Source organism: Monopterus albus, unplaced genomic scaffold, assembly GCF_001952655.1.
Source record: "Monopterus albus unplaced genomic scaffold, M_albus_1.0 scaffold21.1, whole genome shotgun sequence".
NCBI lineage: Eukaryota > Metazoa > Chordata > Actinopteri > Synbranchiformes > Synbranchidae > Monopterus > Monopterus albus.
The window spans coordinates 2113176-2120356 of NW_018127901.1; the positions used below are offsets into that span (position 1 = coordinate 2113176).

The 7181-nt window shown below is 44.8% G+C and overlaps 1 protein-coding gene across 1 annotated transcript in view; it reads left to right on the forward strand.

The window, feature by feature from the left end:
* Positions 1-1465: 1465 nt before the first annotated feature.
* Positions 1466-7181, forward strand: part of LOC109956752 (complexin-2) — a 38748-nt gene continuing 33032 nt past the window's right edge. Inside the window, exon 1 of the mRNA XM_020594105.1 lies at positions 1466-1537. The gene's annotated coding sequence lies outside the window, so the exon portion shown is untranslated. The remainder of the gene's footprint in view (positions 1538-7181) is intronic.

The following is a 7181-nucleotide window of genomic DNA, read 5'->3' on the forward strand; positions in this document are numbered from 1 at the left end:
CTTGGTGGGCGCTGAAGTCCAGTGTGATGTATGGACTACAAACACTTTGGAGTTTGTGCCACTATGCAACTTTCTGAAGAATGAACTGGGCACCATCTTGTGATCTGGTATCCAGTTCTCCTACAAATATCCATGATGACCTCAGGTCAAGCTACATGATAAATGAGGCTATATGAAAAGCATCAGGCCAATGTGCTCATAAAACTCCAGATATCTCGACTTAAAACAATACAGTCAAACCTGGTTCTTCATCTGAAGTTGTTCAAATGTGTGTTTATTCTATTGTAGTGCTCTTATCATAAAACTGTTACTTGTTGCTTTCAATGTCTTTCACTCGGTATAAAAGCGTCAGGTCAGGGTTGCTGTGTTTGCTTTTGTTCGACTGATACGTTGTTAGCGTGACACGGCTGTGAGCTGCAGGCTGCACCTGTCCTGTGTGTTTACTCACTGTTGATGTGTGTGTTTGCTCAGAGATAAATGACACTGGTAATGAGACTTGAGTGCATTAGTGTTATGCTGGGCTTCACATCAGCAGCCTCCAGCTACAACAGGCAGACAGCAGGCAGCGGCACAGGCTGCTGTGAAAGCTGATGACACCTGAATGCAGCCGCAGCAGCACAATCTTTTTAAAGAGGTTTTTTTTGTCCCTGATCTAGCAAAGGGAGTATCTGCTGCTGCACTGAACATTAACATCTGTGCACAGTCTTTCTGTTTTGTTAGTAATCTGTAACTAGAGCTCTTGTGAGGCTTTGACAGTGTCATAGTGGCCGAGGCAACTGTGCTGTGTCCACCTGATCCACATGTTTGTTTATAGCTGGAAAAGCTCACAGGGCCTGATGAGTGTGGATGCTGCAATATCTTGTTTCCCCATGATGGGACTCACTGCTTATATCTATGTGCAAACAAGGGGTGAAAACATGTGAGACATCTTTAGCTTAGCATTCAGCCATACAGGGGGAAACAGCTGGTCTGGCTCTGTCTGACAGTAAAAACTACCAACATCTTCAAATGTCACTAATTAAGAACAGGTTGTCTGAAGGTCCTGAAGCTCATACAAAGCATCCAGTTTACTCACACAAGGTTTTAGTCTTAAAATGGGAAAGCTCTTCACCCCTTTTAGACATGTATCCTTGTCGTGATGGCATCTGAAAGTGTCAACTTCAAGTCTGAGTGAGCGCCCTGCTCACTTTTCATGTGAATAAAACTGCATTTAAAAAATCTAAAGCACTAGCCTACAGTTTTAGCACCAAGACCAAATCACCCAGTTCCATCTATACATTTAAAAAGGGACCACAACTGTTGCCTCTGCTTTTCTACTCCACCAATCTGTGGCCCAATGCTTCCTTGCTCTCTGCTGTTGTGGAAGAGCAGAGTAGAGGCTGTGAGGTAATAGTGCGCAGGAGGGGGTGGTAGTGGAAAGACAAAGGGGGAGGGGGTGTAGCGAAGAGAGAGGGCATATAGGACAGGCATCACACGGAGGTGTGCCTGCAGACTGGTCGGGATCCCTTCACCACCTCGGTCTCTTCACACGCATCAGGTTAGTGAAACCAAACGCACCGTGCGGCAAAACAAATCACACACACCGAGTTGGGAAGCAGCGGCGGGGATGTTCGTTGTTATTTCCTTTTTTCTCTGGGCAGGCGATTTGCGTTTGTGTTGCAGCTTGGAGGATTTCAGCGGTGTGAACACGGAGATGAGAAGCGAGAGTGTGCGCACAGGTTTTTAGGCGTGAATTGCCGATGTGAGTGTTTATCTGCACAAACACACAGACGGTCTACAGGCTGCAGGTATCAGTCAGCTTCACCTGGCTGCGCGCTTTATTGTAACATGCGGAAACAACCCGGCGGGGAAGACGCGCTTTCTGTGCAAAAATCCCGTTTTTATATTTCTGTTTTGGCACTCGGGTGCTAAACATCAAGGCGTGCTGCGGATGAAACCTCCCTCCTCCTCTTCCTCTCATGCTCGGTGTTATCTAACTATCTCTCCGTCCAGGTGAAGGCGCATCTTGGTTCTTTCATCGCCATCTCTCGCCTGTAGGTGAATGATGACACAGGGAGGAGGAGGAAGAACAGCAGGAGGGTTTTCAGTGAAAATCACCGATGAGGACGAGGCAGACCCAGCGCTGCTAAAAGGGAAGGGCCTGGCCGGCTCCGGTCCTCCGCAGTGCCGTCACCAGCACGGAGCAGCAGCGGCGCACACGGCGCTTCTCGGTGGAGAGCGTGAAATACTTATATCGGCCAGTGCAAATTGTAATGCACCGGGATTTGTGTGTGTGTGTGTGTGTCAAGGAAATACAGTGCCCGTGCACGCGCATATACTGTACACGCAAACGCTGACATAGTGTTTGAAAGGTGCTTTTGTGTGAATGAGTTTAAGATGCAGGTATGTTTCCGTAGCCAATCGAGAGGCAGAGCTGAGCCATAGGAGCGTATAGTCATGTTCAGCAGCTGTAGCCAAGTTATTTCTGTGACTAAGAACATCAATGTTAGCCTAAATATGTTTTGTTGAGGGACAGAAGAAGACACCTCTGCGCCTGAACAATAAGCTACTGACTGTGGTTAATAGATCAGTAATATATCTGTTTTAGTTGATCTGGTGAATCCAGAAGTCGTCACATGATGCAAACATCTATGTCCAGTGTTGCCATGAAGCAGCCCTGCTCACTCATTTGCCACAACTCCCACCAACTAAGAGTTTTTTCAAAGTTTCTTAGACAGTCTTTAACCTTAATTGGCCCTTGTAGAGATGTGAAAGGACCAGGTCTGAACAACATGCATGCACCAGCTTGCTCCACCAGTCTGAGACCCTCTTAGAGGGGGCAGCAGTATCCCTGTATGTGCAGCCAGCAATGTGCTTGTTGCATCAAACCTAAACAAGAAGACACAAAGAGAATTGTTGGAGAGAACTGATGTGGGCTCAGGCTGACGCAGACTTCCCATCCCACCTTCTTCCATGGCTTATCAAAACAGTCCTGCCCTTTTTTCCTTTAATCCTGGTGGGACAGCTACAAACTTTGTGTGTGTGTGTGTGTGTGTTTGATGATCCTTAAGCCTTCATTTACCCAGGGAGGTTAAAGGGATCAGTACTTCAGAATAAGCAGTATGACACTAACTATGGTATATTAAACCCTGAGCTGTGCCGTGTGCAGGTGGAAATGTCAGACATCTGACAATTTTGGATATTTTCTGTGATCTCTGCATTAAGTGAGTTTTTTTTTCCATTAAATTCTTCAAAATGTAGTTAGCTCAGAGAAATGACAGCAGTGCTGCTTCTTTATGTGGGAACATAGATTTGTTTCTGCTCCACAAGTAACCAACAGTATAACTGTTAAGTATCAGATAACAAAAAGTGGCAGTCACAGGCTGCACTGTGTCACTGTGCACACAAGGCAAATAACACTACAGTGATAACAAGTCATCAGGCTCTCACACAACAGTTTGTGCCAATGCACACACATGAAAAAAATGATATATGCAATTTCAAGTATTTTCATCGACTCATTCAACCAAAAATTATGATCTACTGCAATTTTTAAATGCATCTTTTAAACTCAGTTTTAGTCCTAGGCATAGGAACACTCTACCAAGAGCCGTTTTGTCTGTATGAATACACTGTGACCAGAGCAGTGTGTCCTGGACATGGTATAACGGGCCCTTGAGTGTTTGTTAGTTTGGTGGACCTGGACTCTTAATCTTCATCAGGGTTGAGCTGATGAAACCCATTTTTATTTCTTTTTCTTTGTTTCCTTCCCTGCAGCTTAAGATTTGTTAACATTCAGCTCAGTGGGAGGAATTCCTGGGATCGGCGGCTCCTCCGCACGGTCACGCCCCACGTAGGCTCTACTGTAACAGCTCAGCTCTGCAACATCAGGGAGCAGCAGCTCTGAGCACTGAGACTGACAAAATAATTGACTTTGAAGCTCTGATGGCTGCATGTAGCGTGTTAGAGTATGGGTGTCATTTCTGGTGACCTCCGATCTGAACACCTTTGTCACGCCCTTTTGCCTTTATATGGCTGCTGTGTGACCGATCAGTGGGGCAGCAAAGAGCAGTGGGCCTTTATCACACTGCAGCATATCAGCAACCAAAGCAGATGAAAAGCATTATCTGCTGCTGTCTTTCAGCTGACTCCAGCCTCACTGTTAGGGTGAGTTATCAGTACCGCATCATTTCTCTGGTCTCACAATGGAAAATGTGGCAGAGCTCCACAGATGAATGAACCTCGAGCATGGCTGGTTGAATCTCTGGCTTTTTTCTCCTGAGCAGTGAGAGGTTTGAGTGACAGAAGGACTCGGTGTTGGTGTTCTCGCTTGGTCTGTTACCCAGCTGTTGCCATAAACAGACCTCCATACATGCGAGCTCTCACTGCACTGATTTGCCGTTAGCTCTAGTTAGTCATGCAGGCTGCACATTCACTGAGAGGAAACTCCCTGAACCGTTCTTTGTTCCAGATTGAATATAGACTTTGGGATTTGTTGAAATGCTCGGTGAAAGCAGTGTCAGTGACATTTGTAACAGGTTTCAGTGTATCCCAGCATTTGGCAGCTTCTTCATCAATTACTAACAGTGAGAGAGTCAAGTGGCACCTACCACGGCTGAGACAGGTCAGTCAAGCAAAACCAGCCCCAAAAGGTAATATTTGTTTTAACAATATAAGCTCAAGGTTTATTTAATTGCAGAGAATTATAGATGAAGAGATTCACATTTTATGTTGTTCTGATTTTAAGTCAGTATATTACAGAAGCCCTGAGGTGCACAGGGACAAGAGGAAGACAGTAATTTTAGATTACAGAGGAGGTAGGGACAGCACTGCTTGCTTGTGATTGGACAGAACCAAAGCCAACCCAGATCAGCTGACACTAAACAGAGGTAAAACTTCAACGATGCAATCTGTGAAGTTTTGTGACTGTGTCATTGTGTTTTCTCTTTTTGTTTTGTGAAATGTCGTATTTTGCACCTCAGGAAACCTGTAAAATATCGGTCTGGATTACTCCAAACATATCAAGTGTAAATTCATCTTTTGTATCATTATAAAACATCACAGACCTAAATGTAGTTGATGTGAACTGCCACTAAAGCTACGTTCACATAACCAGCTGAAATGATCTGTTAGAAAAATTATGATAGAAAAGTGATTTGCTACATTTCTGATAATTGATTTAGTTATTTTTCAAGCAAAAACTCCCAACATTCTCTTAGAAAATCTTGTAGTTACAATAAGTCTATTTTATTTTCTAAGTGTACGTTGTTATTTCAAACGTTAATATAAATATGCTGTTAAACTCCACATCTGCAGTTTGTCAGTCTACCTGTGTCTCTCTTCCTACCTGCCATTCAAGCGTTTCACTTATCAGCTCTGAATCGATGACTCATCCTAAAACCTGAGTCACTGACGCCTCCCTGTCTCACTGTATCTCGTACCTCTGATGGATTTCAATTGAGTTTCCCATTAGATGACTCATAGTAAAATATTTTGACATTTATAGCTTTTTAAAGACCACTCAGACATTTACTGGACTCGTGGACTGAAGTTCCCTGTGACCTAGGCTCTTCCTGTCACTTTTGTGTTTTAATATAAATTGCTCTCACTTTTAGATGTTATGTAAGGATTGTTCTGGTCTAGTGCAGCAGTGTCTAGGTAGGTGGTACATGTCAAAGTAAAATCCACATGAATGGCAGGACCCAAGGTTTCCCAGCAGAACATTGCCCAGAGCATCAGACTGACTCCATCGACTCACTGCCTTCCCATAATGCTTCCTGGTGCCACCTATTCCCTAGGAAAGCGACACAAGCACCTGGATGTCCGCGTGATATAGAAGAAAATGCTATTCATCATACCAGGCCCCTGTCTTCCACTGCTCCGTGGACCAGCTCTGTGGCTCATGTGCCTCTTGTAGGCACTTTTGGCGGTGGACAGGAGTCGGTATGGGCACTGGTCTGCGGCTACGCAGCCCCATACACAGTAAACTGTGATGTTCTGTGTCCTCTGACACCTTTCTGTCAGAACCACCATTAAGTTTTCCCACAATTTGTGCTACAGTAGCCTTTCTGTGGCTCAGACAACATGGGCTAGCCTTCGCTCCCCACGTGCATCAGTGAGCCGTGGGCATCCATGACCCTGTCGCCGGTTCACTGTTTGTCCTTCCTTTGACACTGTTGGCAAATACTGACTCAGATCCAGGAACTGCCTGTTCACTTGTTGCCCAAGATCTCCTACCTCCAGGCAGATTTTAATGTTGTGGCTGATCAGTCTAAGCGGAGTAGCAGTAGCACTTGATCTAAAAAAAAAAGTGTTAGCAGAAACAGTTTTAATAGTAGCATGAGTAGCAGCAAATGTGGGAACAGCAGTAGAGTCAGGAGTTGTTATATTATTCAGTGTGTGTGTTGTCATCCTCCTCCTCTCTTTAACACTGTCCTATAGCTGATGCAAAGTGCCAGTGTCCCCTCGGCAACAAACCTGTTGCCGGGATCACAGTGTCAGTGTTTGCCAACAAATGACGTTCCAGCTGATCTGGGAGAGAAGGCAGCTTGTGCGGCAGGGAGGAAGAGACGGTGATAGAGACAGAGCAGGCGGTGACTGAGTCCGTCCCTGTGCTGATAGACAGCAAGATTCAAGATTTTTTTATTTGCCATTTATATAAACAGACAGTCTAGGCATATAGGAATTCTTGTGCAGCTCTCCTTTGGAGTCAGGTAAGGGGTCAAAAGCCAGAAAGAACACTTAGTCATAAAATAAAAAGTTACATAAAGGCGACAAAGCATTAAAACCGCAACACACAAAAATAGAGTAATAGTATTTCCCACACTGAACTTCAAACATTGCACTTAGTAATTCACATGGTGGAGTTGGATATGTCATTCAAATCAAATCAAATTTTATTTGTATAGCGCCAAATCACAACAAAAGTCATCTCAGGACACTTTACAAACTAAGGTCTAGACCTTACTGTTATCAATATTATTACATAGGGAAAACCCAACAAATCCCCCTTGAGCAGCACTTGGTGACAGTGGGGAGGAAAAACTCCCTTAACGGAAGAAACCTCTGACAGACCCCGGCTCTTGGTGGGCGGCCTTCTGCCTCGACCGGTTGGGGTGAGTGGATAGAGGAGAGACAAAAGAAGAAAAGCAACAAGACACAACAATCAAACACTGATCAGGTCGATGTGGCTGGTGACTGCT